The 27,616-nt window shown below is 48.1% G+C and overlaps 1 long non-coding RNA gene across 1 annotated transcript in view; it reads right to left on the bottom strand.

The window, feature by feature from the left end:
- Positions 1-840: 840 nt before the first annotated feature.
- Positions 841-27,616, bottom strand: part of LOC133094272 (uncharacterized) — a 42,256-nt gene continuing 15,480 nt past the window's right edge. The window contains exons 3-4 of the long non-coding RNA XR_009701443.1: positions 1,677-1,804; positions 841-1,054 (exon numbers count right to left, since the gene is read on the bottom strand). This is a non-coding gene — a long non-coding RNA (uncharacterized LOC133094272). The remainder of the gene's footprint in view (positions 1,055-1,676; positions 1,805-27,616) is intronic.

Raw genomic sequence — 27,616 nt, 5'->3', positions numbered from 1 at the left:
CAGGAACATTTGGAAATAAACTGTCAGAGGAGGCGGGGGCAAAAGTATGCGCACAGCTGTATTTCAGGAGTCTCAGAAATCATCCCAGGCCCCAGTAGAAATGTCCATCTCTGAGCCCTCTTACTTGCTTTGATCACAGTGGCAAACTCTTCAATAAACCACTCTGATTACAAAGAGATATTCTCCTCTGAAACCATTTAATAAATACGTATGAGCTTCTACCTAACTATACACGTGCAATGTGCAAGATGCTGAGGAATCAAAGATAAATAATATTGGGGACCTCCTTTCCAGGAACTCAAGATCTAGGTGTGGACATTGTTTTATAACTAAAGATGCTGCTGGTGGTGGGACCACTCAGCTTTTGGAGTGGGATATCTACCCCCTGGTGGAAAACATGATGGGGACTTTGGGCACTAGTTAGTATTTACTCCCAAATAAGAAACTACGAGAGATGCCTTTAATTTGGGGGAAGTATCCTAGGAAGAAAAAACGCTTGCACTTCAGTGATGCCAAGATTCATAGGTTCTAGTCTGACAAGAGGGCTTGTGCTGCTCTCCCAAAGTTGTTACTGTCCCCCCGACAGTATTCCAGCAGTCTACCCAGCAGGCTGAGAAGCAGCACCAGCAGAACCGAATCAGTTAGAACTCACTGTTTAAGCCACCGTGGACCTTCTGAGGCCTGAGCACTGTAGCAAGTCAGGAGGATAAAGTTCATAAATCAAAACTCTATTTGTTAGGCATCACAGTAGTGTTAACCTAAAACAATAAAACAGCCAGTTATTTTTATCAGCAAAACAGGTTTATACAGGAGCAGCAAAGAAGTGCAATTTGGGGCATACAACTGGGGCGAACCACATGCAAGTCTGGTAAAGCAAAGGAGAGGAAACTCTTTTATAGAGGAGAAGAGGGAGTTAGGAGGAGCCGTTGTAAACAAAGAGTTCATTGGAGGAAACTGAGAGTTTGAAGTATAGTGGCTTTCCATTGGCTGAGTTGTGACAGTCTCTCATTGGCTGAACCGTTGCCAGGCGAAGAGAAAATCTTTCTTCCTCCTGCTGGGTAGTAAAGCAGTGTCACTTCCCTCCAGAGATGCAAGGTACCTCTCTTCCCAGTGGGATCTATATTGACAGGGGGTGGTACGTACATGAGAGCTCCCCCTTCTGGCCTCCGGAAACCATTTTAGTGAGCTTTTCCTTTATTAATCTTCACAGTAGTCAACTGGGATAGGCCTCAAATAGGTTCTAAATCTGTAACACTCAAATTCCAAGTCCTAATTCTAGATTTTAATGTAATTGACCCTGCCTCTCTTTGACCCCTCCTCTTGCTTCCTCTTTCAACTGCCTGCACTTCTATTCTGTTTTAGTTTATGATATCCCATCTTTTTCATTACCATCTCATTATCTGACTGTTGAGGGGATGTTTCCATGGTGATGCTAAAACACATCTGCATAGAGATTTTAGGTTCTCATAAACTTTTAGGTTCTCAGCATGCCATCTCAATCTGGTTCATCCATCTCTGGGATCCAATAAGTCCAAAGAGTGGTTGGGTATCCCTCCTCTATCTCCTACATCTGTGTGTTTATGGGGGAAGGAAAGTCAAATTTGCCAGAGATGAGCACTGAGCAACACGTGGGTCGGGGGAGGACTCCTTGAAGATATTTCTTTCATTGTCATTACCTGCCTGTGTAACACATTCATGAGGGCTCTGAGTCTAGAACCTTGGGTCTGGCATGAAGGGGTGGTCCTGGAAGTGACCTTGGGTGGCGCTACTCAAACATCCTCCAATCCAATCCTTGAGAAAACACCTGTAGGAATTCAGCACAGGGAGAGGCTGCATAAATGAAAGAATATTTCGTGAGAACTGCTCTTGCCAAAAGTTCTGATCACCTGGGAGAGTAGGACTTATTAATTCAAGGTGAAAGTCTGCCCCCCACCCAATTACCCCAGTCGTGAGAACTGCGTAAAAAAGAGAGAGAAAAAGATAATACCAGACCGCTTTCATTTAGCCAGTCATATTTACTGAGGGCCTACGAGATGCCAGGCACTGGTTAGGGGGGCAGAGCTGTCACAGTCAGCCGGTGAGAGGAAGGGAGAGCAGAAAGTCAATGACGACACAGCGAGAACATCTGAGGACGGCAGAGGCGAAGCACCCTCAGAACCCAGGTTCGAGGAAGGATGAGAAAGGACTTAGAGAGGTGGTCACTCCGCTGAGAGCGGTGCCACTGCCCTGTGTCCACGTGGTCCCGGGAAAATGGGAGACACCGAGGCAATGACAACGCAGGGTGGTGAGTGCTATTAACAGAGGCGGGAACAGAGTGGTGTGGAGCGCAGAGAAGTTTCGTCCTTTGTCCTCAGGGGACAGAGTGCGAGAGAAGAAGGCGCTTCGTGTTTAACGGTGACTGCTCCTGGCGACCACGTGGAGCCCCAGGGTGGGTGGGACTCACCGAGTCAGGCCCTGGAGCAGGTGTCACTGCACCGTAGGGTTGATCAGCGGTGCGTGGAGATCCGGGTGGATCCAAAACACTGCTTCTGGTTGCTGAGACTAGCATCAGTTTGGTCATCTAGAAGCGAAGTACTCGCAGCAAGGAACATACACTTAAAGAGGAAAACGTGCAGATAAGTGTGGTCTAAGAAGTGTTTAACTCCCAGGTCTCTGTCGTCACCTTTTCATTATCTCCACAGGAATCTCTTGCTCCTTAATTACAGCTCTCTGAGGTCCACGGGGCTTTCCGAAATAATCACATCGCATGCCGGGAACCAGGAGCCCTTCTTCGGGGTCAAAGGTAATTTAAAGCACCAGGAATAGGGAAAGGAGCTTGGACAACCGCGTCCCATCCTGGCTGGGCCTGCGGCTGCCGCCCCCCAACCCCACCCCTGCCCCAGGGGTGGTCAGCCCAAGAGGGGGCCGCCAACCAGTTTGTGATTTTGATGTAAATAACACTTAAAACACTGTTCTAAGAGCCTCAAAGCAGAAGAAGTCGTTTATCTGAAAACCTGAAAACCACTCTGGGAAGACAGACTAAATGGATTGGTAACTCCACCAAAATTTGCAAAAAAAAAGGAAAGGGACTTCCCTGGTGGCGCAGTGGTTAAGAATCTGCCTGCCAACGCAGGGGACATGGGTTCGAGCCCTGGTCCGGGAAGATCCCACATACCGCGGAGCAACTAAGCCCGTGCGCCACAACTACTGAGCCTGCGCTCTAGAGCCCTCGAGCCACAGCTACTGAGTCCGCGCGCCTAGAGCCCGTGCTCCACAACAAGGGAAGCCACCGCAGTGAGAAGCCCGTGCACCGCAACGAAGAGTAGCCCCCGCTCGCCGCAACTAGAGAAAGCCCACGCGCAGCAACGAAGACCCAACGCTGCCAAAAATAAATAAATTAATTTTAAAAAAAACAAAAGAAAAGCAAAAAGTGTCTGAAGCTAGCTTTGGAAACATATATGTAAAGTAAGTAAAATTCCTGTGTTTGTGTCACAAGAATAATGTTTATTATAGATAAACAACAACATAGCCACCGACAAAACCAGTTATCAGAAAAGCTTCAGAATAGTCCTGTTAGATTTACCACACGATTTGGAATCACAGCTTATACTTCTGGTTCTCTGTGTAGTTTAACTCAGCTCTGCTCAGGGCTGAGAGGGATCATGGGCCAGAGCCCAGAAAGAAGAACTGAACAAGGAAACTGGGCAGAGTTGGAGTTCCTAAAGGATAACACATCCCAGCGCTCTCAAACTTGACCAAGAAATGGAAGAGGTGGCTCTTCCTGACCTTTAATTCTTCTACCCTGGCTGTACCAAGCCCTCTCCCTGACATTAGTACACTTCCTACAATTGTGTGGTCACTTCCTGGTCTCAGATGTGTCACCTATATTGTAGAAACCTGCAGTTCTCCCCAACAGAAATAGGAAGTGTTAAGAATTCTACGTGAGGGCTCTCTACCCGGTTTTGCTGGTTCTGGACTGTAGATTGTTAACCATGATTGCTGGGGTTAGGGTCCAGATGTTTACATATAACAACTATAGCGATATTGTTTTAAAAAAACCCTCCAGACTTTAAGAAGACTACAAAAGCATTAGTTGAGAATGACTATACTCACACTGCATAATAAGAATTATGTTCCAATCATGACATATGGTTATAAAGGAGGTACAGTGGATTCTGAGGTCAACTTCTAGTTCCTCCAAAGAAACTAGAGATAGACTGCACCTTCCACTGGGTGTCCCACATCACTCCTCAGTGAGGTACAGCAGGGAAAGGTGAAGCGTACAGGTAATCTCTCCAAGCCTAACAAGACTAACAGAGTACATTGTGAAATCAACGTAGGCTTCTACTTGTATCTCAAAGAAAAAGCTGCAGCTTTTTCTTTGAGATACACAGTGAAGACCCAAGAAGGACCCCACGGGGCACCATGTTGATAACAACCAATTATCTGCACTCTTCTCCTGCTCCAGTTTGGTTCTATTTTTTCATGATAGACTGTGTGTTATCTACCCGAGCCATAGCCTGAAGGAAAATCCAAATTATCTTAAGCCACTGTGTTACCGAAAGTGGGGTCAGGCCGCTCGCCGTTCAAAAGCCAATAAAGAGGCAAGGTTGGTGGAAAGGAAAGTTTGCTTTATTTCAGATGCTGGCAACCAGGGGAAGGGGGGGGACTCCTGTCCAAAGGCCGACTCCCCCCAACTGACAGCCAGTGGGCAAGAGCTTTTATAGACGGAGGGAGGGGGCTCCATGCAGAAACAGCACAGTCAGCTCTGACGGTCATCTTGAAATGGGTCATCGGTGGTCTGACCAGCATCATCTTGATTGTTTTAAGTAGTTAGTCTTCATTTCCAGGGTCGGTTTGTTCCCATTTCCTTGAGGCAAATTCTCAGAATTGTGGCAGCTTGTGTCATGGCTACAGTCTAGTTATCATGTAGTTAACTTCTTCCACCTGGTGGACGTTTCAATATTTACAAGACAGGATATGGCTCAGAACATTATCTATAGCCCTTGAGAAGGAACTAAAGGTCCTTGACTATGCTTAATGACAAAACTATTATTATTTAGTCTTGTTGGACTGTTTTCCTTTGTTTCTGCATTTTCTCACTTCTCTGATTAAACTTATTCTTTGGCTAAAGTTTTTCTACAGACAAAAGGCAGGCGGAGGACATGGGGGGCAAGGACCCTAGGGTCCTGCTCCGTTTCAACTGCAGAGAAAAGACGCTGCTGAGGAACAGGGTAAGGGGCCAGATGAGGTGAATCACGAGGGCGAAGGCCAGGAGAATCAACATGAAAGCCAGATGCGAAGGCCAACAGAGAAGAGTCTGTGGCAGAGGACAACGTGGAGATGACGTGAGGATTTGGAGGCTGGTTCTCATGTCAACCTGCTGTGTGACATGGGGCTGAGTTCACCGGCTTCAAGAAGCTGATTGGGGCCACGACAGACACATAAAGCACTGGGGTCGATTAGAGAGCTGGAAGCACATCTGCACACGTGGGTTTAGCTCTTCCAGAAGCTCTGAGACGGTTGAAGTGGGAGGTGCAGGGAAGGAGGTGGGCAGAGAGGCACAGTCTGCAAAGGGTGAATAGTGGGCTGGGGTGCCACTTCCCATGCGGAAACTCTGGGAAGGGATGTAAACTATGTCCCAGAATTATCCCACCTGGGGAGTGAGGAGGTACTGGGACATTCACAAGCCAGGCCTCTCAGACTTGGGCTGGGAACTGCTCCCACGGGAGGTTCACGCCCAGTACTTTCAGGCTCGTGGTTCTGTAAAGTCCTCAGGCACAGAGATAAAAAAGGAAGTCATCAGGAGTGCACTAAAGGCACAGCATTTATATGTTATATTTGTACATGAAAGAGGTAACCCTACACATGAGTGGGGAAAAATGGACTATTCCATAAATGACGCTGGGAAAATGACTATCCGTATGGCAAAAGTTAAAATTAGTTCCCTATCTCACACTATTCACAAAAACAGAGTCCAGATGGATTAAAAACCTAGATGTAAAAAAAGGAAAAAAGAAAAAAATAGGTAAAAAATCATGGGCAAATATTTTTATGACATCCGGATATGGAAGGATTTCTTAAGATGTGAAAATCATAAATTATAAAGGAAACACATATATATATATACTTATATATTAAGTTGGTTTTCTTAAAATGAAAACATCTGTATCATAAAGGAACCACAAACAGTATGAAAAACCAGCCGACAGATTTAAAGAAATTATTGGAAGCCAACAAATATGATAAAGGATTAACATGTAGAATATATGTTATCCTTTTAATCAACAAGAAAAAAGCCCAGTTGAAAAATGAGCAAAAGATATAAACAGGATTCACAGAGAAGGAAACCAGGGTCCAATAATCATGCAAAAAAGATGTTCAACCTCAATAAAACTCAGGGAAATGCAAATTCAAACAATAAGACAATACGTCATACCCATCAGACTGGTGGATACTTATGTCTGATAACACCAAAGATCAGCAAGGATGTGGAGAAGTGGGAACTCAGTACGTCGCTGGCAGGCGAGGGAAAGCAATTTTGCAGCCATGAGATAAAGAGGAAGTCAGGGGCAGCCCCGCCTCTAAGGAGGTGCCCTCAAAACGCACACATGACCCAGGAGACACCCAGAAGGATGCCCATGGCTGGTGGTAATAGAAAAAGAAAAAAAGAAAAAGGGAGAGAAGAAAGAGAGAGAGTAGGGAGGGAGGAAGAGTCTCCATGTTCCTGAGGGGGAGGAATAGATAAATAAAACACGTTTAGCTGTATGTGAAGTGCTGGTCGGCAGTTAAAATGAGGTAGATCTATGCATATGAACAAGGTGAAATCTCAAGAGCACACTGTCCAGTGGGGGGAAAGAGGTCATTTCCAAAGAATACTTAGAATGTACCATTTACACCATCTATTTTAAAGTTTCTCAGCAAACCCAAAACGGTGTGGTTATTTATGGATACAAGAGCCACGTGTGATGGAATGCTGGTGGTGCCTGGAATTGGGTGGAGAGGGAGGGTTCCGAGGAGGAAGACAGCTGTTGAGGAATGTCTTAAGGCTTCTTAGAAAGATCTAAGCAAATACGGCCAAATCTTGACATACATTTACCATCAGTGGTGGGCATATAAGTACCTGTTATATTTCTGTACTTTGGGGGATGTTCGAAATAGTTCACAATTTAAGATGTTAACGTGCCACTAAGTCAGAAGCAGCAGCTGGGGAGTATCTGAGCTGTCAGCCTGGGGTCTCACCCCGGGGGTGTTCCCACGAGCCGGTAGCCCTTACTCTCGGGAGCATCAGCTTCACTGAGAGAGCCCCTGATACACGTGTCCCAGACCTGACCATGTCACTCTTCTTCCCCCAAAGTGATCGGTTTCCATCAGGTTAATTTGCAAAGCTCCGGATAAGCCAACCTTGTGATGTATTATGTTATTTCATTAATAAATAACCAAATGATCACAGCTAATATAACTCCTCTAGGCAATTATTTTATTTCTATTTTTATACATATATATCTATAAATTATATTTGTAAGATAATAATATTTCAGTTATGTTTTATATTTTATAATTTCATGTATAGAACTATACATTAATATATAATTATTATAATTACTCTTGTCCCCATTTTATAGATAAGTAAACTGATGCTGGGGAGTTACAGAGCTTGGTCAGGGTCTCACAAGTACCAGGGAGCAGAGATGGATTTAGACCCAAGTCTGTCTTAGTCTGAAGCCTCTTCCTTGCGGGGAACTGCTCCGTAGGAAAGGACCTTCATAGAGAAGTTCACAGGTCCACCCAGAGACCTCAAGTTTTCATCACTTTATGTTTTTGATTCTGAGGGTGTGTATTGGAAGGGAGATAAAAGAATTCTCAAACAAGAGATGAAGAGATCAAAGGGGTGTATCTCAGTTTCGGGAGAGAACACCGTTAACTGGTATCTTTATCAGCGGGCGGCACCCTTTGGTAAAGTGAGCCGTCAAGCCGTGCAGCTCCTGCGGTTCCCTCTGGGCCTCGGCGCTGTAGTCAGATTCGGAACACAGGCCCTCCTGACAACAGGAGTGTTCAGACTGCCCGTTCCTGCCTTGCCCCTCCCTCCTCTCCCTACATGACCCCATTTTTGTTCCCCTAGCAGCTCAGGGCTCCTCCGAGCCTTGAGCCAGTCCTCACCCCGTGAGGTCAATGATTCTTCCTTCTGTCTCCTGAAGAACAATTTGTAAATGTGTAAATTTACATAAATGTGCATATGTGTACATAAAATAAAAGGAGATTTTATAGAAAAAAGATCACATATTTCTATCTGAACAGGATTACCTAGAGAGGTTGCAGGACTTCTTTCCCAAAAGATGCAAAAGTTTGTCAGAGGAATGTCTGTCTGGCTATTAGCAAGACCCTCCTGGATAAAGAGCATCTGGCATAATGTGAATGGCCGGGGTTCCTTGGGCGGGAGCTCCGGGGCCCCCATCAGCATCCCACTAGCACAGAGTGATGGATTTCCTCCATCACTCACTGTTCCATTTGGGGGGTGGGAGGGCATAGGTGGAAGGCAATTTGCATTCATCTCAAACCATTCGACTGTATTCTTCATTTCACAGGGATGCTCGAAGGATTGATGACTGTCTGGCCATTTAACATTTGTAAAGCATCCTGTAATCCGTGAAGAAAAAACACCATACACACGGAAGATCACTGGCAGCCTGAAAATAACAACCTTGTCTCTCTCTCTCCTTCAGAATCTGCCAATAAACTCCCTCTTTATACAAATCCTGCCATGCTGCTGTGAAAGAATTTCAAAGAAAAGCCATGGGAACCTCTCCCACCCTCTCCCCCTGCTATTCACCACCGGTCCCCAAACAAACGTGTCTTTATGCCTCAAGTGTTCAGATCTCGAGACCTCTGGGCAGAATCTGACCACATCTTTCCATGTGGACTTTGGCTCCTCTACCACTCAGCACACCCTTCGGTCAGACACGCCCTGTGCAGACCTCTCCCGTCCTCCCCTCTGCACATGCTTAGCTCCGTCCTCAGGGCCCCCAGACCCTCCCGGGGACAGGAGAATCCAGGCAATGCGTGAGCTGGGAGCTGCAGGTGGGGTGGCTCAGCCTCTGCCTCTGAGTGGTTAGGAGCACACGGGGAAGGAACCAGCCCTGATAAACATGCAGACACAGGACGCCCCTCAGGAGTTACAACAGGGTGGCATTGGCACAGGCCAAAGGAATAGGCTGTGGGAATAGCCAAAACAACTCTGAAAGGGAAGAACCAAGTCAGAAGACCAGCTTTACCTGATTTCAAAACTTATTATGGGACTTCCCTGGTGGCGCAGTGGTTAACAATCCGCCTGCCAATGCAGAGGACATGGGTTCGAGCCCTGGTCCGGGAAGATCCCACGTGCCGCAGAGCAACTAAGCCCGTGCACCACAACTACTGAGCTCACGTGCCACAACTACTGAAGCCCAGGCGCCTAGAGCCCGTGCTCTGCAACAACGGAAGCCACTGAAAGGAGAAGCCCGTGCACTGCAATGAAGAGTAGCCCCTGCTCGCCGCAACTAGAGAAAGCCCACGAGCAGCAATGAAGACCTAACGCAGCCAAAAATAAATTAATTAAAAGAAAAAACTTATTATAAATCTACAATATATGATGCTGTATTTTTAGTATAAAAGAGGAATCGATGACTAGAAGAGAAGAGCCCAGAAACAGACCCACGTAGATACAGTCAATCGATTTCTGACAACAGTACCAAGGCAATTCAAGGGGGAAAGAATAATCTAGAACAATTAGATGTCCACATGCAAAAGAATCAACCTGCACCCTTACCTGACACCACTACAAAAATTAAAGGAAATGGATCATATACCTAAATGTAAGAGTTAAAACTATAAAATTTCTAGAAGAACACAGAAAAGAAAATCTTACTGACCTTAGTTTTGGCAAAGATTTCTTACATACAAAACAAAAAGCACAAAGTACAAAAGAAAAAATAAATTTGACTTCATCAAAACAAAAATGTTTGCCCTTCAAAAGGGAATGAATGTGAAATTTTAAAAGTAAGACATCGATTATGAGAAAATATACAAAACATATATGCAACAAAGAACCTGTATGTGGATTACATAAAGAATTCTTACAACTCAACAATAAGAATTCATTTAAACGAATAAGAAAAATCGCACCCCAGAGATCTGAACACACACTTCACCAAAGATGATCTACTGACAGCAGATAAGCAAGTGACAAGATGCTCACCATCCAAAGTCATTAGGCAAACGCACAGCAGCATTATCGTAAGATACTCCTACACTCCCATTAGAATGAGTAACATTTAGAAGACTGACCACACCAGGTGCTGGCACCCCGTGTGGTGCAGCTGGAGCCCTTATCCTGCACAGTGTCGGTGAGGATGTACAGTGGTACAGCCACTTTGGAAAACAGTTTTTTCTTGAAAGGTTAAATATACATGGGCCATTCAAGCCAACCATTCAACTCCTAAGTATTTACCCAAGAGAAACAAAAGTATATATGCATACAAATGTATGTGCACAAATGTGCATGAATATCATAGCAGCTTTATGTGTAGTAACAGCCAAAACTGAAAATAACCCAAATGTGCATTAACCCAATGGGTAAATGGTACATTTGTACAATGAATACTACTCACCAATAAAAAGGGATAAACTACTGACACATGCAAAAACATGGCTGAGTCTCAAAGTCATAATGCTGAGTGAAAGAAATCAGACAAAGAATTCATACTGTGTGACTCCATTTATGTAAAATTCAGAAAATGCAGACTCTTCTACCGTGATAGAAAGCAGATCACTGGCTACTTGGGGAGGTGGGGTCCCCAGGGCACAAGGAAGCCTTTGGGGTGATGGATATGTTCACTATCTTGATTGTGGTGACGGTGTCACAGGTGTTTACATATATCAAAAATCATCAAACTGTATACTTCATTTTATGTCAAAGTAATATAGTTTTTTAATGCCGTCTTGACCCAGTTTTGAGGCCCTGGCTAGAAGTTGGTCAGCTCCCCTCCTTAATTAACAGCTAATTAAGTCCACACCCCTAGCACCTCCCTTATCAGACTCTCACACTCCGGGCCACCATCCACCTGCTTTAATCACCCCAGGACCAGGGACCAGACAACCAGGACACCCCCTGTGCCCTAGAGTCCTCTGAAATTACTCAAACTGGCCAATCCTATGCCTGCTCACCCCGCCTTGCCTGTTCCTTCCCACTGAAACCACAATAGAGGCTCTTCCCACAGCTCACCCCTCCCTGGCCTCCTGATGGACCTGGTGCTTCCCCATGTGGCCCTGCCTGTGTGCGGCACTGTCTCCAGAGAGCTGTGAGTATAACAAAACAGTAAAACTCTACCTGATTTCTTTCTCTTGATCTGCATCTGGTCTCCCCAGACCTCACTCAGGGCCATATGGTTAACAATCAATATACTTCAATAAAGATGTTTTAACACAAAAAAGAAAATGTAAAGATATTTAACTCCACTCCCATCATTGTACAGAAAAGAGAGAAGAGGAAAGGGGAACTCCGTCTTCCTCCCCGGGGGTGGGGTGGGGGAGGTGTGGTGGTGAGCCCCCAGCCTGCGCCCAGCTCATCAGCTGCACAGACATAAGAATTCTTAACTAGAAGTCCCTAAACTTCATTTCCTAAGAGGAGGGGTGAGTGGGGAGAGGCAGGCATCTGGGCAGCAGAAAGCACACCTTTGCAGAGAAAATGACAAACAACCCAGGGCAAGAAGAAGAAACTGCCGTGGGAAGGGCCGGGCCGGCTGTGATCCTGAAGGAATGAGAGCAGGGAGCTGAGGGTACAGACAGCAGCCTGAGAGCCCAGGGAGAGCCACCAGGCCCTCTGACCAAGGAGCATTTGCCCTCCGGGGAGGTGTAGGCGGGCTCGGATAATCACGGCCTTGGCAAGCAGAGAACCAAAGGCAGGGACGTGAGGGAGGGAGGCTCGCCCACACGCCCAGCCCAGCAGCAGAGACACACAGTGCTCCGTGGGACCCCTCCCTCCCCCTCCCTCCCCCAGCAGTTCCTTCCCTTCCTCCCTGACCCAGCACCCTCACTTCGAGTCCATTCTCCGAGGCTCTTCGCCTCGCCTGCCCCTGCATGTCCGCCCTCCGCTCTGCAGCAGCGCAGCTCCCAGCCTCCGGCGACTGCAGGGCACAGAGCCCTAGGGAAAATTCTGCCCACTCGCAACCCATCACCTTTAAGCTCCAGCTCAACCCAGAGGCCGAGCTCTGTCTGGGTAAACTTTCCCATCTCAACGCATCCACTAGACCCGAGACAGGCCCTGGAGGGGTCCCCCGCATTCCTCCAAAGATCAATTCTCCAGAAGGTAATTCACCAAATGACCAAAGTCACTAGAGGCCTGATTCATCAAAAGCCAGTTTGCAGAGGTGTTGCTTGAGACTCACGAATTATGGTCAGGGGCCCAGCAGTCAGGGCCAGGGAGTCATCGGGGGTGAGTGGGCACAGAGCCCGTTTTCCAGGCTCCCCGTCTACGTTCTAGCCTGAGGAGACCCTGCAGTAACCCTCTCAGCCCACTGTTCTTGGCAGACACACCGGGGGGAGGTGAAGCTGGTGTGGAGCTGGATGGAAGGCTTATCAGCCGAAACCAGGGAGCTGCCTAGCCGCCTCCAGCCTGTCGTGGGCCCCTTCACTGGAGGTCTCACCCCTACGTGGCTGCCACCCTCTAGCTTCTACTCCATTACAGAGTCTCAATAAATACACAGGCAGGAGACCAGCCTGTATATAATTTAAATAATAATTCTGAAAGATGCCTTTACTTGCTCTGGAATATATTCCATAGATTTTCTCACGGTCTGCCTGGAACACTGCCCCTTTCCCTCGGAACTAGGAGGGCTTGTCCCTTGGAGCCGTCACATCCAGGCTTGACAGGGATAGAGCTGGGGACCTCCTGCCATCTGAGCTGCACCGAGGTCGCTTCACCTGACTCAGATCCAGGTGTCAGTCCCTGGGTGAGGACCAGCTCCCCCTCTTTGTACCCCTGTACCCGGTCCCCCCAGGCTTCTGCTGAGACTTTAGGACCTGCCTTACCGACTTCTTTCAAGGTGAGCCATTCAGCATTCAGCATTTCTCCCGACTTCTTTCAAGGTGAGCCATTCAGCATTCAGCATTTCTCCCGACTTCTTTCAAGGTGAGCCATTCAGCATTCAGCATTTCTCCCGACTTTTTCCAATTTAACCCAGCACCATGTTTTGTTAATTCGAGGGTGGATTCCGTGTGAGAATTTCCTGGGCTGTTTCACTTCCCTCCTGATCCCTCCGGCTACTGCCTCCCAGCCACATCCCCACTCAGCGCCCTGGAGGCTGCTACCCAAAACAGGACCTCACAGCTTTCCCTGGCCCTGAGGCAGGAGATAGATGGGCCCCAGGCTGAGCAGCTGGGGTCTGTCCCCTGTGGACAGATACGCCAAGATGAAGACGAGCAGGAGGGAGGAGGAGGTGAGCCCTGCCCAGATAAGAGACCACATGTTCCTCACTCTCGAACTCACGGAGACCTTCCCGACTACACATGCACAGAAAGGCTCCTGGGGGTCAAAAGGGAGGGGGCACCACCCCATAGTAGGCGATGTCAACCTACCCATAGGCTTCTTCGCTGGAATCCATCTTGGCTAAGAGACGCGAATGCACACAGGTGAGGACCCTGAGATAAACCAAATACGAACTCAGAACCAGGCAAAGCAACATGATTGGCCAGAGGAAACCCGGAAGAAATGCCCCATATAAGTGATTCAAACTGCCAGGAGGGCGTGACTCTCTCTGAGCCCACCTGTGTGTGTCTATTCACAAGCACTCTTTTCCCTCCTAATAAACACTTTGTTTCACTACTTTCTGTCTCTTTGTGGAAATTCATTTCCACAAAGCCGACGGGCCAGGGCCTTGTCACTGGCCACTGTCCCTGGTGGTCTAGTGGCTAGGATCCAGCGCTCTCACTGCCGCAGCCTGGCTTCAATCTCTGGCCAGGGAACCGACATCCTGCTTCGACCCGCTGCAGGCCGAGGCCACCCGAGATCAGCCCCCCAGCTCCTTACACCTCAGAGAAGGGAGAGCTGACTCTATATTTAAAAGCTGTTTCACCAAAATATCTTGTCTGATCTCTCCTCCAAATTTCTTTGGGCAGGAAGAGAAAGAAGGTGGCAATGACCCAGCGTCAGGTAAGCGTCCAGTGGTGTGAAGGGGACAGAGGGAAGGCTGCAGGGGTCAAGGTCTGTTATTCCTCACTTTGCCCATTAAAGTCCTTTCCAGAAAACTTCTCCAGGAGGGGAGAAACCTCTTTCATGTTTTTGGACAAGTAGAGCTTAGGAAGGGACAAGAGAATCCGCATGGCATTCTTCTGTCTGGGTCAATTTGACCCTTGAAAGCCTGTTCAGCTCTGCACTTTGAGATGAAAGTGTCTCAAAAGACCTGCTGTTTTCCTGACCTATTTTGTGCCGCTAAGAGGCTTGTGGGGGGAGAGCAAAGTGCAAGGACAGAGTTGACATTGGCATTGAAACTAGACTGAACTTTGTTCCCACCATGAGGACTGGAGTCAAGGCTTTTGTTGAACCTCTTTGTCAGCACCTGGGACCCAGGGCTGAGCCCCAACTGTGGGTGTAGATGCTCATCCAGGGCTGCCTGGAAAATCTCAAAACAAGGATGGATATAAGACTCATTTCCCCCAGACCATACCAGCTTTGGGGCAATCAAGGACTCAGATGACAGCTTACTAGGTTTTGGCCCCAGTAGCTACCCAGAACCCCCAGTTATCCTCCTACCCTCTCCTTATGAACCCCAGATGTTTCTCCTTTTAGCTATTTTTGCTAAAAAATATCTTTGCTTTTCACTTTTCAGAGGCTCCATCATCATCCTCTGTGGCCTGCTGGGCTGCAGCTGTTCCGAAGGTCCAGGAAGGGTTACCGTAAATGATTTCACATCTTTCAGCCGCTGAGTGTCTGGATGGCCCCTGAGCAGCTCCCACACAGGTAGGGCCCCCTCATGGCTCATGGGTCCCTTTAAGTTTTCAGTTTGGACATAAGAAGTCAAAGCTGAAAAGATAATCCAGAGTGTGGTCATACTAGTGAATGGGCAGGCACGTCATCCAAGGCTGTGCCATAGAGAAGCAGGTTGGGGTCCAGGACGGAGTTAGGAGCAGACAGCTCTAATCTGGATGAGGGCTGCGATCCTCTGAAGCCAAGGGCGGTCTGAGATCGAGGGGACAGGGCTCAAGATGAGGCAAGGGCAGGAAACGGGGTTCCTTCTGGGTGGCCAGGTCTCAGAACTGAGCGCGTGGCAGCCCCCCTTGATGGTCTTTAAGTCATGTAGCCTGCATGCCCCTACGGCCTCCAACATGGCTCCAATGAATCCGATTCATAAACCCGTCTGCACTGTTGGCATGACAACCCCACCATGCCCGTGAAACCACTCCTCCGTGAGGCAGGCTGGTTTCCTAAGCGACAGCCCTTGTCCTCCTGCTCCCACGGACTCACGAGTGACGGTCCCAGGGGTGAGGACACTGCGTTTGTCAGAACTCTTTTGATTGTGGATGACAGAAACCCAACTGAGACTAGCTTAAGCTATTTCTTAGGAACTTATTTATTATAAATTACTTATTAGATAATTAAGAATTTATTGGAAGGTACTAGAATGCCTCATGCGATCCGGGGAAGGGTCGACCAGCAAGCCGTAAGAAAAACGGGGATGACAAGTCAGCGTCTGGATGTGCCAGGACCCTCCACCTCTGTCCGTGTCTCCCTGCAGTGGCCCCCATGCTCCCTCTCGGCGACGGAGCTTTCTCCACACGGGCCGACTCCTGAGTACCCCCTTCAGAAGGAGCCTCTATGTCCCAGGGACAATTCAAATATTCCAGAGGGGGGAGGACTCTCGGTGTGCCCACCTTGACTTGTGGTCAAGGGGATGGGGGCTCCCCTTAGCCCACCCACAGTACCATGTGTCTGTGTGGGGTACAGGGGAGAGCACCCCAGGAATGTGGCAGTGCCCCGGAGAACCAGAGTTGGAGTAGATGAGCAGCCGTTCCCAGAGGAAGGGAAGGGGCTGGCGTCCCCAACACAGATGCCCAGCCCTAGTCCAGAAAGCTCTTCCCCTGGATAACTCCCATCTTCCCTCGAGGCTCACCTCAAGGAAACTTACTCTGACCACCTCCCTGTCTGGATTAAGTGCCTGCCCGTGTGCTCCCAGCCCCAGCACACACCTTTATCTCTAGTCTGTGTTTCTGGTCAATTGCCTGACCCTTCCCCAGACTGTGATCTCCTGCAAATACAACTGTGGCCACATCTTTGCACTTCTAATACCTAACCCAGGGCCTGGCACGTGATATGCTTTCCATAAAAAAATGTGTTGAATAACCTATCAGCAAAAACACTGACAAACAAGGGCTAATCCTGGCGACAGGAGAGAGGCTACAGACACTTCAGGAGATGCTAAGGCAGCATTGCATGCCAGCTCAGGGCAGCCGAGGGGAGACACCAAGTCATCAAGAAACGGCTGAAGTTTGTTCAGTTTATGTTGTTTACAACAGAGGATTTATATATTTTTTTAAGATTTTCATTAAAAATGGTGAAACTGGCACAACACTGTAAATCAACTACACCCCAATAAAAATTTTAATAAGGAAATAAATAATGTGAGAGAGGGACTTCCCTGGTGGTCAGTGGTTAAGAATCCGCCTGCCAATGCAGGGGACGCGGGTTCGATCCCTGGTCGGGGAAGATCCCACATGCCGCGGGGCAACTAAGCCTGTGTGCCACAACTACTGAGCCTGCGCTCTAGAGCCCGCGAGCCACAACTACTGAGCCCGCACGCCCGCAATGAAAGATCCCACGTGCCGCGACAAAGATCCCGCGTGCCGCTACTAAGACCTGACGCAGCCAAATAAATAAATTTTTAAAAATAAAAAAATAAAGTCCCCCACTTTTAAAACAAAAATAATAATAAAAATGAGAGAGATTTGAAGATTCATCCTCCAACAACACACACACACACACACAACTCATATCTTAAGCTCAAAAAAGACATATAACCCAAATTAATGCATAAATGTGTATAAAATTATATTTTTGTGGGAATTTACTAAAGCTGTTATCAAATTTAAAAATGGTGAAAAAGTAAGCATCTATTTCCTTGATTTGTGTGAAACTGTGCTTTCCTGATTACTTTCTCTGTTTATTTTTAATGAAGGCGTGTAACCAGCACTCACCACGTGCCAATGATGAGGCAGAGGCAGCGCTGGGTATCAGGGCTATAAAGGCATTCACCGGCTGCCGAGACCAGGCGAGGCCTTTGGGAGCAGAAGACGGAGGGATCTCGGTCAGGCTGGGGGTCTGGAAGCTTCCAGAAGCTGCACTGTACAGGGTAAGGGGGGTGGATTTGGGATTTTTGGTTGCAAGCCCAGAATCTGACTCTGGCCAACTCAAGCAAAACAAGATCATATTAGAAAGAATCTGAAGACAGACTCAGGAAAGACAATAGCAGAGCAGATCCAAGGATCCAGGGGTCCAGCCAGCAAGGACTTACTGACCATCAGTCAGAGCTTCAGAGATAACGGAAGGAGCTCCCAGCATTTCCTGTCCTTCCTTGTGGCACGTCAGTCACATTCCAAGTCCTGAGAGGAGGATCCAGGGGCCCAGCCTGAGTCCCATATGTTCCCCGTGGCCAGGGGAGCGCAGAGCCTGTAACGGGCAGATCCACACTCCTGCACGTAAGGGTGGAGAGAAAACGTCCCCTAAAGAATAAGCAGGAAGAGATGCTGATGATAAAACAAGAAGAGACCAGTAAGTAGGAGAGAAATTAGCTATGTGGGGAGGAAGGCAATTTTATGGAGATACAGTTGCTTGATTATTGGAGCAAAAGGCCCGTGTCGGGGGTGACAAGATTGAGGAAGAGGAGTAGGCAGGGGCCGACCACGAAGAACTTTCTGGGTAAGCCACAGTCTGTGCTTTGTCCTGACAGCCTGGAGAGCCACTGGAAGGTTTGGGGCAGGAGGTTGGAGACTTGATGGGGTTTGAATTTTAAAAAGCTCCCTGCCAGAGCTGGAGCTGGCTGGGAGGGGGCACCTGGCAGGAGACAGACCTATTAGGAAACTATTGCGGGATCCAGGTCAAGAGTGATGGGGAGCAAGGTGGGAGGAAGGGGTGGAGGGAGGACCAAGAAGGTGAAGCGCTGGAGCCCCAGGGCTCGGCTGAACGTGGGAAACAGGGGCAGCGAGTCCGGGTCATAACAGGGTTTCTGGCTTGATGACTAAGTGTGCGCGCATGGCAGGGGGACAGGCGGGGGAGAAGCAGCTGGAGGGAGGGTTAAGAAAATGGTGAGTTCAGTTTAGGACGTGTTGAGTCTAAGGTTCTCAGGAGGCTTCCCGGGGTCTTAAAACCCCAAATCGACCCTCCCCCTAAGTATAAATAAACATCAGCAAAAATGACAACATAATCCCTTCATTCATTTATTCATCAAACATTCACCGGCCGTCTATAAAGTTCAGGTGTCGGGAATACAGCCCTCAGTCCCTATTCTTTGGGACACGCACCACGCCGTCGGGGAGACTTGTGCTAACAAAGGGAAACAGCGCAGGGTCACCTGAGTGTAGTGGGACAACTGCAGTAAATTTCCTCATTTACTCTTTGACCTAATGCCAGATGTGGAGGCAGAAGAAAGATTAGAGACGATTTTATTTATATTTTAAATTTTTATTGGAGTGTAGTTGATTTACAATGTTGTGTTACTTTCTGCTGTACAGCAAAGTGAATCAGCTATACGTATGCGTATAACCACCCTTTTTCAGATTCTTTTCCCATATAGGCCATTACAGAGCACAGAGACAATTTTAAATGGACTCCTGAAGTCATTTTTCCTGGGATCCCAAAACTGCATATTTTCAACACTCTGAAGGTCTTCAGTTTTCACACTGTAAAGACATGAAATTATCCCCAAAAAATTCTTCCTCCATAATTCATTTTAGGTTGTTTTAATAAGTGTATTTATATTCACACATGTGTATATGTCACATTGCTAAACACCCAGTAACTGAAGAGAGTTTGCAAAATAGCTGCATAAACAGCAAATTGGTGAAAACATAACCTGATAGAAAGCCAGGCTGTTCCATGAAGCCCAGTCATCTCAAGACTGCCGTGTGCCCTGACCCAGAGCAGCCTGGGAGCACATCCTGGCAGGAAGTCTGGAAACTCCTGCGGGTCCCCGCCTCCTTCCCCTTGCTCTTCTCCAGTCCCGGACCCAGAGAATAACTTCTCGTGTCTTCATATTCATAGACACACGCACCCCTGCAGTCCCATTTTCAAGAAACGATGGCAGAAACTCGTCCTGGGAAATGTACTGTGACAATGTCTCTTACACCGTACGGTGCTGTGGAGAGTAAAGGCACAGGTGAAGGCAGAGCCTTCCTAGCCACCCTGACTCAGAGGGCTTCGTGCTGCGGGTCGACAACCAGCGGGCTCTCTATTGGGAGGCCCACCATGTCCAACCAGTGACCACTGAACGCATCTTCTGAGTGATTCCTGGTGCCAGCTGTGATGGTTGATTGTATGTGTCCAGATGGCTGGGCCACAGTGCCCGGACAGGTGGTCAGACATTATTCTGGATGCTTCTGTGTAGGAGTGTTTTGGATGAGATTAACATTTAAAGCAGTAGCCTTTGAGTAAAGCAGATTGCCCTCCATAACGTGGGTGGGCCTCGCCTGATCACTCGAAGGCCTGAATAGAACCTAGACTAACCTCCCGGGAACAAGAAGGAGTTCTGCCCGCAGACACCTCTGGATCAGACTGACACACTTCCCGAGGCCTCCAGCTTCTGGCCACCCTGCGGATATTGGGCTTTACCAAGCCTCTACGGTCAGGTGAGCCAATTTCTTAAACTCTCTCTCTCTGTATACATGCACGTCCTTTCGGTTCTGATTCTCCAGAGAACCCTGACACGCTTGTCTCGTCTCCAGCAGTGTCACTTTCTGGAGGAGGAGAGGGGGAAGGAGCTGGGCAGCCACAGCCACACCCCCCCCAGGCTCTCTGTGCCCCTTCTCGCCCCTCAGTGCCCACCTCTGCCCACCTCTGAGAGGCAGGGGCTTCCAACCATGCTGCATTTCGCCCGAGAGCATGGCAGGGAGAGACCGTACTAAAAAGTTCCAATCCAGCCTGGACCAGCTAGGAGGGACCCATGCATGTGTCAGCGCCTTGCCCCTTCCACATTCATCAGCACTAACTGAGCATCTACTGCGACCCAGCTGGTGTTGGAACAATAGACAGAGATTAATAAGGCACAGCCACCACCCCTAGGGAGCCAGAAGTTCCTGTCCCTTTTCTTTTATTTCTCCTCATAACTGGAAACATCACCCAGACATCAGAATCACAACTATTTTTAAAATCCTTTCAGACACCACTTAAAGAGAAAGCTATAGAAGGAAAAGCTATAGACCACCAACTGGGGACCGAATTTGACAGCCCCTAGCCTTCAGGTGACTATACCCAGGGGTATAAAGGAATTTGAGTGCTGAAGAGCCGGAGACATGTTTTTTAGATAAATGCAGCAGCATTTTTAGAGACTGTTTTGTTAAAGTCATTTTCTGTCTACTCCCTGAAACGCTGATCAAAACTTTTAGGTTCTTGAAAGTGATGATGAATCCCTTACAGTGCGGATTTTTTTAAAACATGTGTAAGAATTTTGGGAGTTTAAAAATGATTTTTAATTTTAGTCAAGATAGAGCCTTAGGAAGGAACTACAAGCTTCCTTTTGGAAAGATAAATGTGCTTTAAAACGTTTTGTTCCCAAAAGACCCTGTAGCACTTTGCAGTGCTGTCGCCAGTATGTGGCAGCAGAGGGACTTCTGTGACTTCCGTCCCCCGGCTTTGGAAGCAAATCACTGACCTTTCTGTGGTCTAGGTGACTGGGCTGCCTTTGCTCTTGGCATCGAATATGTCAAACCACCATGGCATCTACTGATATCAAAAATAAGTACACCACTTGTATAATTTATTAAAATTGAAGTGTGCATAACTTCTAACCCACTTCTAGAAATATTTACAATAGGAATAAAAACAGGAATATGTAATAATAATAATAAAAAAAAGCACACCACAGCGTGGAACTGATTTGAAAACATCATTCTCAATTAAACACCAGGATAGGAATCTCAATGGCAGGAGGAGAGGGGAATTTGTTAGATTCCAAATGCACTCTGGTCCACTTGCGTGGCATTTCCTTGGCATTCCCCAAAGGCAGTGATATGCCAGTTTTAGAGCGGTTTGTTTTCTGAATGTGCATTTTCACGGCCCCACTGTCCCGGGTACCCCCAGGTCTGGATTCCAACTCAGAGTAGTCACTTCTCTCTTCTCGGACTGCTTTTGTCCCAGCCAAGTATTTGTCCCCAACTTCCTGACCTGTGTCCCAAGAAGCCTAAGAGAACGGTGACACAGTGTTCTGTTCCCCGTGCCTGGAGGTGACGGGGTAACCCCCGTTAGGGATGCTGTAGAGATGATTCTCGCTTGGAGCTGGATGGATACGCGATCAGAAGCCACTGAAGTCCCTTCTGAGTCTGGGATTCCATTTCTCATACGAACGCTCGGCAATGACAACAAACCATTTTCCACACGCTTCACGGTAAGCACTCTTTGGGAACAGACCCCTTAGGGGAGGCTCAGTCGGGGCGGCAGCTACAGTTTGTACCGCTATCCTCGGTATCCTCACTGTTTCAGGAGGGTCCCTTTCTCTAGTCTCCACCCTGCACCCACCCTTCCTCCAGGGCCTCGATCACCACCGTGATTTTCCATTTACTCCTGAGCTTATTTCATCAATGTCTGCCTTCTTCCCTTTCCCGAAAGCTACAAAGGGCTGCGCTCAGCATGACAACTCCAGGACTTTGCATACAATAGGAGCTCAACAGTTGAATGGATGACCGTGTGAATGTCCACCTCGGCCCCGTCTCTTTCCACGGTGAAGCTGTGCGCTGCGTGCAGGCCGGAGTGCCCCGCTCCCTGGCTCTTGGTGCCTTGAGCTGGTCCCACCGTCTGCGGCTCTCCTTGGCTCTTACAGGAGAGCCTGGGAGCGCTGGAGCACCACAGGACCTGTTCTTTCTGCAAATGTCCTTCCAGCAAATTCACGCTTCTGACCTGCAAAAACCAGCTCCCTTGCACTTTGACTGCTGTGCCCCGGGCTGCCACCTGCGTTCAGAAGGCTCTTCATGTCCCAATAGACACACAGTCCTCTCCATCTTTGACCTAACTCCACCACGACACTGCCACTCTGTCAGCTTCCAAATTCCTGCAACGAGTGACTTTGCCCAGGGGACCCTTTGTGGCCTCAGAGGGCAGCAGGCCAGAGGGCATGTTCCAGGGACACCGGACAGCGCAGAGGGGAGGCGCCAGCGCAGGGTCAGGTCCAATCTGACGTGACCTTCCCTCAGGTCTTTCTTCACTTGTTGGCTTTGGTTTCCTCTTCAGTAGAAAGAGGAGGTTTGGACGGATAGAGTCTCTGCTGCTCCTGAAGACGGGTCATAACGCCAGGGACACGGGCCCTGAGAGCAGCCCCGTCCCAGCGGGAGACCTAACGTATCTCAGTCTCCAAAGGAAACAGAAAATAATAGGAGTTTTCACCTAGATTCTTAAACTTCACCTTAGAATGCCACGGCTGAGTCTCTCGTGGACCTTACACTGACCAGGGCCCAGGTGAATTACTTCTCGAATGATAATAACGGAGGAAGCTTGTCAGTTTCTTAGTTCACAGCACAGTGTTGAGTTCTCTCCAAAGGTCTACGTCCTGTGAACAACAGGTGATTTTTCTGGGGCCCCATTTGGGTAGCAGAAGCTACAGAGGAACCACTTTGCTCTTCTCTCCCTCCATTGGCACGCTCAGCCAACCATCACGAGGGATAAAAAGTTCACTTCTCCGATGAAAAAAGCTCCCCCAAAGGGCCAATGCTTATGCTGGAGGTGGAAGTTGAAAACAAAGGGATATAGTGATTTCAGACGCAGGTGACAGTACGTGGCAGGTGGCAGTACGCGGCAGCTTGCGGCAAGCAGCAGCGAACAGTAGCTGGAAGCAAAATCCTAGCTCCCTGACCAGGAATCGAACCCAGGTCACCTGGATGGAAACCAGGATCTTAACCGCTACAGCACGGGGCCAGCAGTCAGAATCTAAGTCCCCAGTCCTTTGCCTACCTTGAAAGGAAGAATCTGACAAGGTGACAGAAGGTATAGAAGAAAGTAAAGTGTCTATTAGGAAAGCAGAATACATGCGGACAGACGCATGGGCAAGCTCAGTGAGAGCATCGCGAGAGTCGCGCCTTTGGGGGCTTTAAATCCTTTTTAACGGAGCAGTCTTCCACGTCTTTGTCTTCTCCTTGGCCAGTCATATTGTTTTGACCCCATGGCTAATTTGTCCCTGGACCCTCCCCTGGATGCGCACGCACCCCTCAATCAAGATGGATTTCATCGCAAAGGCCTCTGGGGGGGAGACAGCAGACTTACTATGGTCTGGCATCCCCTCCTTTTTGACCCCCAAGGAGCCTTTCTGCACATGTGCAATGTCTCCCTCGCCCCAAGGATGGGAAATGTACAACCTCTTGATCTTTTAACAGGGTTTAGCCCCTCTCTGTCCCTGCTGTAAAAGTGCCCAATGTCTGGTTATCTACCCTATTCCTGTTGCTGGTTTTCATATCAAAGTTCAGATCTCGAAATATAGACAGGAGTCTGGTCATAAACCCTGGAGCCCGTCTGTCTCTTGCCTCAGGAAATGTAAACAGCGGGCTGGAAATGAATGTCTGGCCTGGAGCCCACCTTCTTCTCCCTCCCAGGAGGTGTGAACAGGAGGCCAGTTGGCCTGGAGCCCATCTATTGCCTGCCTCAGTAGGTGTAAGGAAATAACGGTTCTTCCAGAAGGTCGAGGTGTTAGCTAATTACAGCACGGTTGTGGCTCTGGTCTCTGACGGGAATGGATCCACTCAAGTTCTGCTCAGAGATGTGGCAGCGTGGCCCAGGACACTGTCGCAGTGACCAATGCTGCTCATGGAGAGAAGAGAAAAGGGAGGAGGAGAAAAACTCTGGTGGTTTCATCTGGAGTTGTATTTCACTGTATTCTATAGGAGAAATCAAAGTGTATCACAGAGGTCAATAGCTTCTCCTGTGAAGGACCAGATGGCAGGTATTTTAGGCTTTGTGGCCATTCGGTCTGTTATGGGCTGAATCGTGCCCCCAACCAAATTCATGTGTGGAAGCCTCAACCCTATACCTTAGAGTGTGACTATTTGGAGACGGGGGTCTTTATAGACGTAATTAAGGTAAAGTGAGGCCATTAGGGAGGGGCTTAATCCAATACAGCTGATGTCCTCACAAGAAGAGACAGACACACACAGACCAAGGGGCAATCGTGTGAGGACACAGAAGAAGACGGCCATCTAAAAGCCAAGGAGCGAGGCCTCAGAAGAAACCAGCCCTGCTGCCACCTGGACTGCAGACTTCAGGCTTCAGAACTGTGAGAAGATAAATCTCCACTGCTAAGCCCCCCACTCTGTGTTGTTTGTTATGGCAGCCCCAGCAGGCTGATGCACGGTCTCTGTGCAACTACTCCACTCTGCCTTTGTACAGAGAAAACCACCACAGACTCGAGGTGAACAAATGGATGGGACTGCTCCAGTAAAACCTTATTTACAAAAGTGGGTGGGAGGGACTTCCCCGGTGGTCCAGTGGTAAAGAATCCGCCTTCCAATGATGCAGGGGATGCGGGTTCGATCCCTGGCCGGGGAACTAAGATCCCACATGCCTTGGGGCAACTAAGCCCACGCGCCTCAACTACTGAGCTCACGCACCTCAATGAGAGAGCCCGTGCGCCGCAAAGTACAGAACCCACGCGCTCTGGAGCCCGTGCAATACAACTAGAGAGAAGCCCACGTGCCACAACTAAGACCCCATGCAGCCAAAAAAATAAAGAAAATAAAATTTTTTAAAAAAGGGGTGGGAGCCAGATCTGACCCAGGCCCCACAGTCTGCCGACCCCTGACAGAGCTTCATCCACAGTGCCCTTCTCAATGTCATTAGTTGGGCAGCACGTAAAATTCTAGGTGAGAACTACAGGTCCAGTGAGTGGACAGAGACACAAGTCAGAACAAGTTCAAGGCTTTAGGTATCACCACACCTGACACCTCATTTTATGTCTTATCCAATTTGCTTCTGAGAAAAACAGGGATTTTCCTCCTAATTGCCCTGTGGGAGATACTGCGTGGTTTCCAAGGAAAATAACAATTCTAAATTGTTTATTATTTAATTAGTAATGTGCACTGTTTGTATGTAGAAAAAGTAGACCTAGTATCACAGCTGGCCACTGCAAAAACCCTGCCTTTGGTCCCTGTGCTGTGGAGCCTTTTGTAGGCAAGTTGCCTTGCGACAAGGCATTTCGGTAACCAGGCCCCTTGGGTAAAATTCAAGGTCACTCACTCAGCAATCTCTGTATAATAGGATGACTGGGCAAATGCTCTCCTAGAGAAATACTCTAACATCTTTTCCTCCTTTATACTGAGGTCCTAATAAGTACATAGCACAAGAAAAGGCACCAAGGAGAATATGAAAGAAACACAAAGCAACTCGTTGCCCAGATGAAACAATCTGTGAATAACTGAAAACAGTACACTGTGTTCTACACCCTAGTGCCTCGCAGCCTTGTAGATACAATGAGAATTCAGGGACTGGGGAGCACATCAGAGAAGATAGCAGGGTGATGCTTTAGTGGGTGAAAGACACCCACTAAAGCATCACAACAGAAGGAGGAAGGCGTTTTAGACGGAAGAACAACGTGAATACAAGGGTGAGGGCTTACATGGCTGGTAGGGGTAGGAAACAGGATGGATGGAGAAGCCGTATCCAGAAATACATGGAAGCTTGAAGGATGGTTCTCAACTGCAAGTGGGAGGAGAGGGGGTGAGCAAAGCGAGCTGAGAAGTTTCTAAAATACAGGTGCTGCCTTTGCCAACCAGAGCAAAGCATGAAAGACGGGAAGGAGTTGCCAGACCTTCCCAGTGACCCTGATGCCCCCACCCCCTTCTGACGGGCAAGAGGCCAGTGATTTCCAAAGCGTGGCCCCTGCATCGGCATCACCTGGTAACTTACTGGAAATACAAACGTGTGTGTGCCACCCCTGACTTACCGAGACAGAATCTCAAAAATCTGTGTTTTCACAAGGCCTCCAGGTGAGTCTGCTGCGTGGTAAAATCAGAACGCTGGGCAAGAGGCCCAGCTGTTCCACCCTGGCCACAAGGTACAGTCAGCTGGGGAGCTTTCAAAGATTTGATTTCATTGTTTGGGGGTGGGGTCCCAGCATACGTTTGTTAAAAGTTCCCTGGGTGATGTGCATACAGTACTGAGAACCCCTGAGCAAGACAGTTGAGCCAAAGCTGCAATGTGGGGAAATATCGAGGCAAATATAATGTCCCCAATTGGGTTAAAAATAGGGACCAATACTCAAACAAATACTTGTATGTTAATGTACATAGCGGCACTATTCACGATGGCCAAAAGGTGGAAATAACTCAGATGTCCATCAGCAGGTGAATGGACAAGCAAATTGTGGTCTATCCATATAATGGAATATCATTCAGCCATAAAAAGGAATGAAGTTCTGATGCGTGTCACAACATGGATGAACCTTGAAAACATTATTCGTGGTGAAAGAAGCCAGTCATAAGAAGCATACTGTATGCTTGCACTTGTATGAAATTTCCAGAATAAGTAAATCCACAGAGACCACATGCAGACTGGTGGTTAATGGGGTTTTCTTTCAGGGTGATGAAAATGTCCTGGAACCAGCTGGTGGTGATGGTGGCCTGACACTGTGAGTGCACTAAATGCCACAGAACTATACACTTCAAAACGGTTTATGTTGTGTTTTGTGAATTTCACTTCAATAAAAAAAAATAGGAATTAAAAAAATACATATAAACCCTTCTTAAGAAACATACACAGTGAAAAGGGACAGGGCACAGTTTGCCTGCCAGCACTGCAGTGTGGTCCTGGGCTGTTGGTTTTCCCCACATTCTCCCATCCCCGCTCTCCCTGCACCAACCAGAGAGCCTGGCTTTGTCTCTCACCTCCGGCTGCAGCTTGATCAGACAGGTGGAATGCATCTGCTCTTTGCTGTTGTTCTATTGGCCCACGTTTCTACATGTTTCTAATTTGAGGGCCCACTGTCTTAGTCTGCCATAGCCAAAATACCATCGACTAGGGGCTATGTTGTCACATAGCAAGCCTTTTTCTCCCAGTTCTGGAGGCTGGGAAGTCCAGTCAAGGTCTGGCAGATTCAGCATCTGCTGAGGGCCTGCTTCCTGGTTCACAGATGACCATCTTCTCGCTGTGTCCCCACAGGGCAGAAGGCGGAGAGAGAGCTCCTTGGAATCCCTTTCTAAGGATTCCATTCGTGAAGGCCCCACTCTCATGACCTAATCATCTCCCAAAGGCCCCACCTCCTAATACCATCACATTGGGAGGGACACAGACATTCAGTCTATAGCCCAACCGAGAGGTTAGGAGCTATTGACATGTTTTTTTTTTAAATTCCTTCATGGCTCAGATTACACATTTTCACAGAAATATGAAATGTAATTACTATAGGGTTAATCAAGACTAATGGAA

This window comes from Eubalaena glacialis, chromosome 7 (genome assembly GCF_028564815.1).
Source record: "Eubalaena glacialis isolate mEubGla1 chromosome 7, mEubGla1.1.hap2.+ XY, whole genome shotgun sequence".
In the NCBI taxonomy this organism is placed as follows: Eukaryota; Metazoa; Chordata; class Mammalia; order Artiodactyla; family Balaenidae; genus Eubalaena; species Eubalaena glacialis.
This window is presented reverse-complemented; position numbering and strand designations above follow the sequence as displayed.